The sequence below is a fragment of the Arvicanthis niloticus genome, chromosome 24 (genome assembly GCF_011762505.2).
Source record: "Arvicanthis niloticus isolate mArvNil1 chromosome 24, mArvNil1.pat.X, whole genome shotgun sequence".
Lineage (NCBI taxonomy): Eukaryota > Metazoa > Chordata > Mammalia > Rodentia > Muridae > Arvicanthis > Arvicanthis niloticus.
In genome coordinates this window covers 24,525,963-24,540,259 of record NC_133432.1, presented here as the reverse complement: position 1 = coordinate 24,540,259, position 14,297 = coordinate 24,525,963, and positions in this window count along the sequence as shown.

The window sequence follows — 14,297 nt, the reverse complement described above, 5'->3', positions numbered from 1 at the left end:
TTTCTGGGTTGCTAAGTGACATACACAAATGGGGCCTGACCTGAGGCTTCTTTAGGGGCTGTCCCTGATTTTTATAGCATTCTCCTTGTTTTTGTTTTTTCAAGACACAGTTTCTCTGTGTAGCTGTGGCTGTCCTGGAACCCACTCTGTAGACCAGGCTGGCCTTGAACTCAGAGATCTGCCTGCCTCTGCCTTCTGAGTGTGGGGATCAAAGGGCGCCACCACCAGCCCTTTTATGCCTTCTTATGGTGGGAGACCAGGCTAGTTGGTCTTCCCTGCTTCTCATTTCCTTCCTTGCTATGCAATTGATCTGGATAATTTGATTTGATAAGCCAGGGCTGGAGACGTGGCTCGTTTGGTACAGTATTTAGCTAGCATGCATGAAGATGGCCTGGGTACCGGCACTGCATAAACCTGGTATGGTGGTGCATGCCTGTAACCCTAACTCTAGGAGGTGCAGAGGCAGGAGATCAGCCAGGGTGGCAGAGCAAGTTTGAGGATAGGCTGGGCTACATGAGACTCTGTGATGACTATTGCTAATAATCAACTTGGTAGAGTCTAGAGGTACCTGGAAAATATCTAATATCATCTGGAAGATGAGTCTCTGAGTCTGTCTATAGGGGATTATCTTGATTATGTCAAAGGGTCCTGGGACTCTCGCTATGGACCTCACAGAGATCCATCTGCCTGTGCCTCTGGACTTGTGTGGTTAATTCATATACCAACCACCACAAGGGAAGAGCCGTTTTAACTGTGGGCAGGACTGTGGGCAGCAGACCCTGGGCTGTATAAATGGAATGAGACTGCTTGTTGAGTAGCAACATCAATTTCTCTGCTTCCTGGTTGTGGATGTGTTGTGGACGCTACCTCAAGATTCTGAGGTTTTTGAGTTCTCCACCGTGACTTTTATAACATTCTTTTTTGGTTTGTTTTTGTTTTTCAAGACAGGGTTTTTCTTTGTAGCCCTGGCTGTCCTGGAACTCACTATGTAGACTAGGGTAGCCTCAAACTCAGAGATCCACTTGCCTTTGCCTCCTGAGTGCTGGGATTAAAGGTGTGTGCCACCGCCATCCTGCCTAGATTCATATATTGTTGTTATATGTGAACATGTTTTGCCTGCATGTACGTATGGACACCACCTGCATGCTTGCTGCCTTTGGAGGCTAGCAGAAGGCATCAGATCCCCTGGAGCTGGACTTATAGATGTTTGTAAACCACCATGTGGTTGTTGGGAATTGAACCTCGTCCTCTACAGAAGTAATAAGTACTCTTAACCGCTGAGCCGTCTCGCCAGTCTCTTGATAATTACTCTTTTGTCGGATTGAGAGGCACCTAGGAGACAAGGAAAGCATCCTTCTGGGTGTGCCCATGAGGGTGTTTCCAGTCGTGAGGCTCTAACCTAATCAATAGTTTACCCCATTGATGGGCTCAACTTTTGAATACACTATTGGAGATGGGAGTACTATGTAAGATTGGCCAAGCCCGCTCTGTTCCGAGCGCCTCCCGTGTCCCCTTCACCCATGGAAGAGAGACATGAGAGGCAGTGTTCGGGTGGTTACCACAGCGAGGCTTTATTAGTATAAGCAGAAGCGGAAAGACCCAAAGCCCGGGAAAGGCACTGCTATATGTACCCTAGAGTGGAGTGTTCACTTTTGATTGGCTGTTCACTCATCACCCCATATTACGCCCCTGGATGGGCAGTGACTTTGGCAAGCTTTCTGCCTTTTGCACCTGCGCAGTCAGTTGTTTACTAGTGGGAGGACAGGATGCCCGAGGCATCTTGTAATGGCGAATGTTGACACACTCACTGCGGCTCCCAACACCCCTCAATCAACGGGATCTAGAGGGAGGGAGGATAGAAGAAAGAAAAGACATTAGACAAAACACTATAGACTCCAGCCAGTGCTGAGGCGGGCTCGTTTTTTTTTCCAGTCTGCTTTTAGACCATTCTAGGTACATTCGAAGAACAAGAGCAGTTCTAGGTCAAAGACAAACTAAAACCAGTCAAGAAGCAAGCACTCGGGAGGCAGAGGCAGGCAGATTTCTGAGTTCGAGGCCAGCCTGGTCTACAGAGTGAGTTCCAGGACAGCCAGGGCTACACAGAGAAACCCTGTTTAAAAAAACAAAACAAACAAACAAAAACAACAACAACAACAACAAAAAAGAAACGAGCAAGGCGTAAACAGAGGTCCCAGACAGAATTGCTGTATTCAGGGACTTAAGGATCCAGACACAAAGAACACATTCCTCAGCTGTATTCATCTTGAGTCTTGTCCTAGCCCAATGTAAACATTCCTGTCTGAGCCTACTTCCCTTGTCCTACCAATGTGAACATTCTTGCCAATACCCTTGAAGGGGCACCAAGAGCTCTCCAGCTCTCCACAGAAGGTCAGGCTACTCAAAGGAAGTAGATCATTGTGTAAAGCCCACTTGAAAAAGAACTCACGATCCCTGGAGAACTGCAGATGCACCCCAAATCACGAGAAACACAACTTGATGCAATCGCATGATTACTGGCTAGCCAGGGCTGTCTTCCCTTCAAGCCCATGCAGGGGCAGAGGAATTCAGCCTCCAACAAAAGAATTTTACAGTTTTTAAGGGGGAATCTACAAACCAGGTGGGGGTGGAGTTAGGGAAGGGGGAAGGCTGAGAGTGGAGTTATGGAAGGGGGAAGGAGGGGGAACAGGTCACTAGGTCATCGATACATTTGATCTCAAATTCTTAAGATGGATGGTGTGTCACTTTATAATTGGCTATTTCAGAGTAGCTTCACACTATATATCATGAGCTCCAGTTCAAGGGGTCAGGCTAATCTCGAACTTTAAGCATCCTGGCACCAACTGTCTCAGGGCTGTTAGTTCAAAGCGTGGCCAGGCTAATCTCGGGCCCATAGCATCCTGACACCCTTAATATTAGGGTTTGTTTAGTTAGGGCCATCTATTCAAATGGTCAGCTAACTTCCTGGGACTGAGGCGACACAGTGTTTGACTTACAGGTTTTTATGTCTTTGCTTTTAAGAGTAGGGTTCAGGGGATCAACTTATGATTTTTCTATCTTTCAATTGGACCTTTTGTCCTTGGGGATTGTTTGTTTGTTTACTTATTTTAAGAAGTTTTTTAAAGTTTAATTTTTTTTTTTTTTTTTTTTTTTTTTTTGGTTTTTCGAGACAGGGTTTCTCTGTGTAGCCCTTACTCTGTAGACCAGGCTGGCCTCAAACTCAGAAATCCGCCTGCCTCTGCCTCCCAAGTGCTGGGATTAAAGGCGTGCGCCACCACCACCCAGCTCATTTTCTTTTGGACTGCATGTCCATCTGTGTGAAGGTGTCAGAAGCCCTGGAACTGGAGTTTCAGACAGTTGTGAGGTGCTATGTGGGTGCTGGGAATTGAACTCAGGACCTCTGGTAGAGCAGCCAGTGCTCTTAACCACTGAGCCATCTCTCCAGCTCTGAGGGATTGTATTTTTCACAGATCTCTTCCAGTCATTTTCTTCTGCTTCCTGGTGGCCATGAAGTGAGCCCCTGTGCTTCACCTCAGGCCCAGGAGCCATAGAGCCAGGTGACAAAGGACTGAATGCCCTGACATACTAAGGTGACATAAATCTTGCTCTGATATTCTATGATAACGATGGATCGCTGGCTGACACAGAGCCTGGGAATGCATGGACAACTGAAGCCAGGATACCCTCAGGTGCTTCCTCCCATCTTCAAAAAACATGGTTGCTTCCTGAGGAAAATTAATAGTCGTGTGTCTGTACTCTGTCTCTCTGTCTTTCTCTCTCTGTTTTACACACACACACACACACACACACACACACACACCAGGCTGGGGATACACCCAGAACTTTTTACATGCAGCACAAATGCTCTGTTGTTGAGTTACAGCACCAGCCCCTCCATAGGGGATTATAGGGGGGTGCGGTTCGAGACAAGGTTTCTTTGTATAGCCTTGGCTATCTTGGAACTCACTCTGTAGACCAGGCTGGCCTCGAACTCAGAAATCTGCCTGCCTCTGACTCCTGAGGGTTAGGATTAAAGGCATGCATGACCATTGCCTGGCAGATTTATTTATTTATTTATTATTTATTTATTTATTTATTTTTGTTTTTTTGAGACAGGGTTTCTCTGTGTAGCCCTGGCTGTCCTGGAACTCACTCTGTAGACCAGGCTGGCCTTGAACTCAGAAATCCACCTGTCTCTGCCTCCTAAGTGCTGGGATTAAAGGCGTGCGCCACCACTGCCCGGCAGATTTATTTATTTTTATTTTATGTGTATACATGCTTTGTCTGCAAGTGTGCATGTGCACCACTTCATGCATGCCTGGTGCCCACAGATACAGAAGAGGAGGCCTGACTCCTGGAATGGCAGTTACAGATGTTTTTGAGCCTTCATGTGGGGTCTGGAAACTAACTCTGGTCTTCTGCAACAACCACAAGAGCTTGTACCCACCCCCAAGTTTGCCAGTTTTAAAGGTGAAACCCAGCTAAGTGTGTGTAGTGAGACATACTTTTAATACTTTAGTACTTGGGTGACAGACACAGGAAGATCTCTGAATTTGAGGTCATCCTGGTCTACAGAGCGAGTTCCAGGACATCCAGGGCTACACAGAGAAACCCTGTCTCAAAAAAACCAAAACCAAAACCAACACCTGTAAGGCAGAGACGGGGCAGATCTCTATGATTTTTTTTTTTTTTTTTTTTTTTTTGAGGCTATCCTGGTCTACATAGCAAGTTCCAGACCAGCCAGGGCTACACAGTGAGTCACACTAGTCAGTTTTTGTCAATTTGACACAAACATAAGACATCTGAGAAGAGGGAATCACAGTTTTGGAATCTGGATTTGCCTTTATTTGATTCACTTATTGGCAAGTCTGTGGGGCATTTTCTTAATTAAAATGATTGATGTGGGAGTGCCTGGCTCCTGTGGGCGGTGCCACCTCTAAGCAGGTGGTCTTGGGTGGTATAAGAAAGCAGGCTGGGGCTGGAGAGATGGCTCAATGGTTAAGAGCACTGACTACTCTTCCAGAGGGCCTGAGTTCAATTCCCAGCAACCACATGGTGGCTCACAACCATCTGTCATGGGATCCGATGCTCTCTTCTGGTGTGTTTGAAGACAGCTACAGTGTACTCATATACATGAAATAAATAATAAAAAAAAAGAAAAGAAAAAGAAAGGAAGAAAGCAAGCAGGTTGAAGACCAGGTGTAGTGGTGCACATGTTTAACCCCAGCACTCAGAAGGCAGAAGCAGGAAGATCTGAGTTTGAAGCCAGCCTGGTCTACAAAGTGAGCTCCAGGACAGCCAGAGCTGTGTTGAGAAATGCTGTCTCTGAAAAACAAGAAGAGGAAAAAGAAAAAGGAAAGGGAAAGATCAGAAAACAAAGCAGCCTGAGCAAGCAAGCCTTGAGCATCGAGCCAGGAAGCAGCATCCTCTGAGGACTCAGCGTCGGCTCCCTGACTTCCCTCCACGGTGAACTGTGACCAGAATGTGCAAGCCAAACAAACCCTTTCCCCCCCAATACCCTTTGGTCATGATCTTTATCACAGCAATAGAAAACACATTAAGATGGAGACCTTATCTAGCGGGAACAAAAAGTAGCTTGGTTGGGCCTCTCTGAGCGGGTGACGTAATCCTGTTTGGAAATGGAAGCTGGAATGACAGGCACCCCGACCTGTGTGTCTGCCCCAAACTTCTTGGCTGGCACTGAAGGACTCTTGTGATCCAGGCCAGAGTCCTTCTCTAGATTGACCTGCACCTGCTCCTAGAGCAGGGAGAATTCATGGTGACTATGAATAATAGCTGTATCCAGCACATGATGTTTCTTTCCTCTGTGCTCTGTGCACTGTGGCACTCCCCCCAACCATATAGGCTCTTCTGTGTGTGTGTGCACACAGGCATGTGGCTTATGCATGTGGACACATGTACACGCTACCATGTGGGTGTGTGCGGAAGCCAACGGCTGGTGACAGGTGTGTTTCTTAATTGCAGCCTCACAATTTTTTTGATTGTTTTATTTTTTGAGGCAAGGTCTTCCTAGGTAGCCCTGAATGGCCTGGAACTAGCTATGTAGATCACGCAGGTCTCGAACTCATAGAAGCTGGCCTGCCTTTGCCTCCTGAGTGCTGGGATTAAAGGCATGCACCATCATACCCAGCTTCACCTTAAAATGCATTTGTTGCCTGGTGGTGGTGACATACACCTTTAGTCCCAGTACAGGAGGCAGAGCCAGGCAGATCTCTGAGTTCAAAGCCAGCTGATCTACAGAGTGAGTTCCAGGACAGCCACGGCTACACAGAGAAACCTTGTCTCACTGTCTCCAAATACAAAAGAAAAAAAATTGTGTGTGTGTATGTGTGTGTGTGTGTGTGTGTGTGTGGGTGGGTAGGTGTACATACTATGGCATACTTGTGGAGGTCAGAGACAACTTTATGGAGTTAATTCTCTCTTTTCACCTTTATGTAGGTCCTGGGAATCAAACTCTCCTTGCCAGGGCTTTTGTAGCTGGAGGCATTACCCACTGAGCCATCCTGCCAGCCTTATTATTATTTTGTTGTTGACTTTGTTTTTGTTTCAAGACAGGGTTTCTCTGTGTAGCCATGGTTGTTCTGGACTCACTCTGTATGTAGACCAGGTTGGCCTTGAATTCAGTGAGATCCACCTGCCTCTGCCTCTGGAGTGCTGGGATTAAAGTCAGTCACCAGCACACATTCAGGTTTTTTTTTTTTTTTTTTTTTTAACACACACACACACACACACACACACACACACACACACGTTATTCTTGAGTACAATCAATGCCTTCCAGCTTCCCCCTTCTTCTTTAATGGTCAGTTGCAAGGTCTCCATCAAGGCTCGGCTCACACCAGGCGAGATGCTGCGTGTCTGTAATCCAGCATTTGTGATACAGATGCTGCTGATGCTGCTGGGTTCCCAGCCAGCCTCGACTCTTTCGTTCTCTCTGTCCCCCATGTGGGTCCTGGCACTGAGCTCTGGTCCCCAGGCTCGATGGCAAGTGCTGTTTACTCTCTGAGTTATCCTGTTGGTCCAGCCTGGACAACTTAAAAAAAGATACTGATTGAAAGCAAGAACAACAAAACAAAAGACTAAAATATACTCTTCCCCTGACCTCTGTGTTCTTCTCCAGCGTGTGAGCTGTGTCCTTGTGAATGAGGAGACTAGGAGAGACTGCCTGCGTTTACCATTCACTACTGTTTACTGAGACAGGCTTGTTTGCAGACGATATGCAGACAGCCAGCAGTTCTGACCAGTCCTCTGGTCTTCGCCCCAGACCTGTGGCGTTGTGAGCATGGGTACTCACAAGGACACACCCAGCTTTTTTTTTTAAAGTGTTTTCTGTTGTTTGTTTGTTTGTTTTACCTCAAGTCCTTGGTTTACATAGCGCCAGCTCTTACCCACTCTCTTCTCCCAGGCCCCTCCCACTCCTTCTCTTTGTCTGGATCTCCAAGACAGCTTCACTAGTCTCAAATTCTACCCTGCCTTAGCCTCCTAAGTGCTTAGGTTACAGGCCTGTGCCACCACAACTGGCTTATCCATGAAATGTGAGTACGGCCCATCTGAAAGGAGGCCAGCTATAAATCAAAGAAGGGACTGCGGCTACCAAATTAATTAATTAATCAGTGAATTAATGAACTTCGAGACAGGGTCATATATCCCAGGCTGACCTTGAACTGGTTATGTAGCCACAGATGGTCTTGCATTTCTGACCCTCCTGCTTCTACTTCTTGAGTGCGGGGAATAAAGGTGTGTAACACCACTTCCGGTTGCGCGGTGCTAGGGATGGACTATGTAATATGAAGATGTAGCTGCCAGGCCGCTAGCTTAGCCTGCATAAAGCCCTCGTTATCTCTGGTGGTCCGCACCTTTAAATCTGGTACTTTAGAACTGGAGGCAGGAGGAACAGAAGATCGAAGTTTAAAAAAAAAAAAAATCTTCAGTTACAGGGTGAGTTTATGAAGGTCAGCACGGGCTACAGGAGATGTGTTTCAAAAACGAAGAGAAAACCAGGACTGGCAGCTCCCGGAACAGCTCTAGGTACAGGCGCTGTCAGCCTGACATCTTAAGTTCGATCCCTAGACTCCCGAAAATTTTCCTCCGGCTCTGACACCCGAGCTATGGTGCATACGTGCCCACAGATGGACATGTACATAAACTAATAAATGTAATTTGGGGCTGGAGTGATGGCTTAGTGGTTAAGAGCACTGGCTGCTCTTCCAGAGGACTTGTTTCAGTTCTCAGCACCCACGTGGCGGCGGCTCACAACTGTCTGTAACTCCAGTTCCAGGGGCTCTGACATCTCATACTGGTGTACATGCAAACAGAATGCCAATGCATGTTAAAACAACAGCAACAACAAACTCACAAACAACAACAACCACAAAAATAAGGGCTGGTGGGATTGCTTAGCTCAGCGCGTCTCAACCTTCTGATTGCTGGGACCCTTTAATACAACTCCTCATGTTATAGTGACCCCCAACCATACAAGTATATTATGGCTACTTCATAACTGTAGTTTGGATATCTGTGACCCACAGGCTGAGAAGCGCTGGCCTTACTTGTCACACAATCTCCTGAAGACCTGAATTCAACCCCTCAAATCTATGGGGGAAAAAAAAAGATATATATGGTGTAAGATCTGTCTGTAATCCCAGCACTCCTATGGCAGAGACAGAAGAACCACCTAGAAGCTCTCAGCATCTAGACTAGAGTAGGAAGCTCTGAAAAACAAGAGAGACCATACCTCAACAAGGCGAAGGGAGAGGACTCCAGAAAGTTGACCTCTGACCTCCACACAATGTACCGTGGCATGCCGGCGCACGAACACACACACACAAATTCAGCAGTCTTGGTTAAAGGTACCAAGACTGACAAGCTGAGAAGCTCAGTTTGAATCCCAAGGTCCACATGGTGGGAGGAGAAAAACAATGTCTCCACATTCAGGCGGCAGTGGCACACACACACACACACACACACACACATTCTCACACACACACACACACACATACACTCACAGGCATGTACACACCACATACACATACATTCTCTCTCATACATATACACATATAACACACACATACATACAATACACTCTCTTTCACACACACACATACACACCACATACTCACACCATATACACATACATACTTTTTCTCTCACACACATATACACACAATATGTGCACAAACACACACACACACACACACAGCACACAAGCTAAATAAATGTAAAAGAATTTACTCTAAGATATGAGGGCCTGGAATGATGGCTCAGTGATTAAAAGTACATGCTATTCTTTTGTTTGTTAGCTTTTTTTCCAAGACAGGGTTTGTCTGTGTAGTCCTGTCTATCCTGGAACTCACTCTGTAGACCAGGCTGGCCTCGACCTCAGAGATCTGCCTGCGTCTGGATTAAAGGCATGCACCACCACTGCCTGATAGTTTTTGTTGTTTGAGTTTTTTGTTATTGTTGTTTTGTTATTGTTTTTGGTTTGTTTTTTTGTTTTTGTTTTGGTTTTTTTTTGTTGTTGTTTTGCTTTTTGGTCTTGTTTGTTTTAACATAGGATATCTCCTTTTCCCAGGCGTCTATCTACTGGGGTCAGGTTACAAGCATGTTCTACCAAGCTAAGCTAGAAGTCATAAATTGGTGCATTTACCAAATACAGGTCATCGTAGCTTCAGGTACCAGGCCTACAGCGAGCAGGAAATCTGTTAGACTTGATGCTAATCTAGTGACTTTAGCCTTAGGGTTGTCAAAGTTTTAGAAGTATGTTAAACTTGGAGATACGACCTGACCTTTATCTACTAGAATTTAGGTCATATAGGAAAGTTCAGGTTACTGGCCCAAGATAACGGGACTAGATGTAGTCCAAGATCATTCTGGCTGCAGACCTACAACATTCCGTCTGTACTACCGTGTACTGCAGTCTGTGGCATATCTAGACGGCTGCAAGTCCCTAAGAGACTCAGTTCATGTTGCCCAGGCTGATTGCTCTTGTTAACAAAGCAGAGAGTGTCCTTGCCTGCCATGAGGGAGATAGAGGCAAGCCATCTCTCAGGACCAGCAAGATGGTTCAGCGGGTAAAGGTGCTTGTTGCCAAGTCTGAAGACCTGAGTTTTACTTCCCAGGAAGAACATGATGGAAGAAGAGAACTGACTTTCACCCACGAATATGTACACAACAAATAAATGCAATTTCAAAACAGAAAGAAAAAGGAAAAAGAAGAAAGTCAAGAACACGTAGGTGCACACCTGTAAACGGGTGAGACCTGAAGGCAAGGGTTCAAGGGTAGTCACAGCTACATTGTGAGTTTCAGGACAGCCTGGGCTACATGAGACAGCTGCCTTTTGCTATTTTGTTTGAGACAAGGTCTCACTATGTGTAGCTCTGACTAACCTGGCACTTGCTATATAGACCAGGTTGGCCTTGAATTCACAGAGATAAGCGGATCTATCTGCTTCTGTTTCCTTCGTGTTGGACAAAAGACATTTGCTGCTGGCTGGCTAGTGATGGCACAGACTTTAATCCCTGCACGCAGGAGGCAGAGGCAGGAAGATCTTTGTGAGTTCCAAGCCAGCCTGCTCTACAAAGTGAGTCCCAGGGCAGTCAGGGCTGCATAGAGAAACCTGTCTTGAAACAGCAAACCAACCAACCAACTAAAAACCAAAAGCCCCCCAAACCGAATGTGTCACTATATCTTATTTATACTAATGAGTAGTGTAGTTGTGATCTAAACTGAACTTCTGCCTTTGGATGTGTCTCTGTGTGAGTGGTTGTGTTAAGCTCATTGCAAAGCCCTTGCTTAGGGTGCTTAGCCTTGAAGAGACTGGTAAGGTGCTTGCTCTCCAAGTATGAAGACCTCAGGGTTTTTTTTTTTGTTGTTGTTGTTTTGTTTTGTTTTGTTTTCCCCAGAACCTACGTAAAAACAAAACAACAACAAAAACAAAAACCCAATCAACCAAACAAAAACTGTCTTTAATAAGATTTCCTTGTAATCTCAGTGTGGGGGAGACAGAGACAGACAGATCCCTGGGACTCAATGGTCAGCTACCAAGCCTGGGTAATGAGCTCCAGGCTGATGAGAGACCCTGTCTCAAAAAAACAAGTTTAGCCAGACATGGTGGGACCTGTCTTGTTTGTTTGTTTGTTTCTCTGTGTAGCCCCTGGCCACTGTCTGGGAATTCCAGGTTGGCCTGGAACTCAGAAATCTACCTGATTGTAACTCCCTAGTGCAGGGATTATAGGTATGTCCCACCAGTATGTCTTTTATCCCAGCACTTGGAAGGCTGAGGTGGATAGATCTCTGTGAGTTCAAGGCCAGCCTAGACTACTTAGTGAGTTCTAGGACAGGCAGAATTGAATAGTGAGACTCTGTCTCAAAAAAAAAAAAAAAAAAAAAAAAAAAAAAAAAAAAAATCGGGCACTATTGTTGGAGGTTGCTGGGTTCAAAGCTGCCACAGTCAAGTCGACCACTCCCTCCCCCTATTTGCTTGGTAATGGGACTTTCACATATTGGGAAGGAAGTACACCCCATCCTTTCCCCACTTCTCTGGGTTTGTTGCTATTTTGCACTCTTCCCACCAATAAAAATGTCTACACTGTTAAAAAAAAAAAAAATCAAGCCAAGCCAAACCAAACAAAATCAAGGTGGGTAGTGTCTGAGGAACAATTCTAGAGGTTGACTGTTGCCGGAATATCTGAAACCTTCTTTTGATCTTCAAGGGTACCAAAGTACACATGTGATACACATACATACATACATACATGTAAGCAAAATATTCATATATATATATATATATATATATACATATAAGAAAGAAATCTAAAATTTTAAAGGCTTATTTCCATTTATTTATTTATTTATTTACTTATTTATTTATTTTTCTGAGTATGGGGTAGCTGTCTTCAGACAGACCAGAAGAGGGCATCAGATGTCATTACAAATGGTTGTGAGCCACCATGTGGTTGCTGGGAATTGAACTCTGGACCTCTGGAAAAACAATCAGCGCTCTTAACTGCTAAGCCATCTCTCTAGCCCCCTTTATTTCCTTTCTAATTATATATATGTTTTGTGTGCCTGTCTGTGGGTATGCGCACATGTGAGTGCAGTTGCCCAAGAAGACCAGAGGAGGGCGCCAGAGATCCTGTAGCTGGAGCTATAGACGTGTAAGCAGCCTGGTGAGGATGCTGGGAATTAGACTCAGATCTTTGGGAAGGACTAGATTTGATCTTAATTACTGAGAGGTTTTGAGCCCTCTTGTTTTTTTTTTTTTTTTTCTTTCCTTTATTTATAAAAAGGGTTATAAACCAGGTGTGTTGATGCTCTCCTGTAATCCTAGGAGGTGGAGGATCAGGAGTTCAAGGTCATCCTTGGCTAGGTAGGGAGTTGAAGGCTAGCCTGGGTTTCATGTGCCTGTAACTGGATTTTTACTACTTTGTGGGTTATTTTTTTATTCCACCCTTCCCCACCCCCCCTTTTTTCCCTTTCAGCCCCCTTAACACTAGATACCAGAGAAAAAAGATAGAGGGGAAAGAGATCACTGAATAAAGTCAGAAAGGGGGAGACATACTATTTGACTACTTCCTTGCTAGTCGGGGCATTGAGCTTCTTGGGGAAAATTTGATCTGGATATCTAATTTCTTTTTTTTTTTTAAATATTTCTTTTATTAGATTTATTTATTTTATTTATATAAGTACATTGTAGCTGTCTTCAGACACACCAGAAGAGGGCATCAGATCCCATTACAAATGGTTGTGAGCCACCATGTGGTTGCTGGGAATTGAACTCAGGACCTCTGGAAGAACTGTTAGTGCTCTTAACCCCTGAACCATCTCTCCAGCCCCTAATTTCTTATTATATCTTCTTTGTGCATGACTACTTAACAAATGGTGACCAACAATAACCAATACCACCAACCCCGCCCACGTGGGACTCTAGCATTTATATACCCTCTGAAATGTTCCCAGAATTCCAAATGTCACACAGTTGCAGAAGAAGCTGTCTGCCACTGGCAAAATCATAATCACACCCCATCTTCACCCCCAGCAGGACACAAATCACAGTCAGCTGCCGAGAAGCTGTCCCATAGCCCTACAACCTGGGATTAAAATGAAAACATATTCTTATAATATTTCTGTATGTGTCAGGAAACTAAAATTCAAAAATTCTCACTCTACCTATCCTAACCCCTAAAAGTTCTGCTTGGTTCTGAGTAGCTTGAGGAGATTTCCAGGGCTTGTCATGGCCCTGGATATGACTCATTTCCTTGTCCAGAGCTCCCAGCCTGGGAGTGACATCTGCCCTCTGGTCATACAGCAAATGTCTCCCTTATCAGATGTAACCTGGAAGTCTTGCATATTTTAGTGCTTACCTTCAAGGAATGCTTCTTTTCCTAGAAAATGGCTTCCAGGTCAAGCGTGCAGATGCAGGACCCTCTGGCCAAGGTGTCCTGTAGTAAGAACTCTGGTTCTGGCTTTTATTGTTTTGCATATGTATGTGGTAGGCATGTGTGCACGTGCAGGTGTGTGCGTGTGTTCACATATGTATATGCATGCATGTGCACATGGAGGCCAGAGGTAACACCAGGAGTTTTTGGTTGTTCACAACCTTTTTTATTGATACAGGCTCTATCAATTGAATCCAGGGTTTGTCAAATCAGCTAGCTTGCTCAGGGAATTCTGTTACAGAGATCCACCTGCCTCTCTCTGCCCGCTGAGTCCTGGGATTAAGGGCATGCACTGCCAACACCACCATCTGGCTTGAACCTTATTTATTTATTTATTTATTTATTTATTTATTTATTTTTGAGATGGGGTTTCTCTGTGTAGCCCTGTGTAGGTTCTGGAACTTGCTGTGTAGACCAGGCTAGCCTCGAACTCAGAGATTCGCTTGACTCTGCCTCCCACACACTGCGATTAAAGGTGTGTGCCACCACTGTGTCTGGCTGGAAGCCTTTTCTTTCTTTTTTTTTTTTTTTTGGTTTTTCGAGACAGGGTTTCTCTGTATAGCCCTGGCTGTCCTGGAACTCACTCTGTAGACCAGGCTGGCCTCGAACTCAGAAATCCACCTGCCTCTGCCTCCCAAGTGCTGGGATTAAAGGCGTGCGCCACCACTGCCCGGCTGGAAGCCTTTTCTTTAAGTGAAAAAACTTCAAGTTAACTGGAAAGCCAGGCAGAATTGGGCAAACACCTTCAATCCTAAACATTAGGGAGGCTGAGGCAGGAGGAGTGAATGTTTAATGTTTTCCTGGGGGGGATTTAGTGACATTCTGCCTCAAAACGTACATGC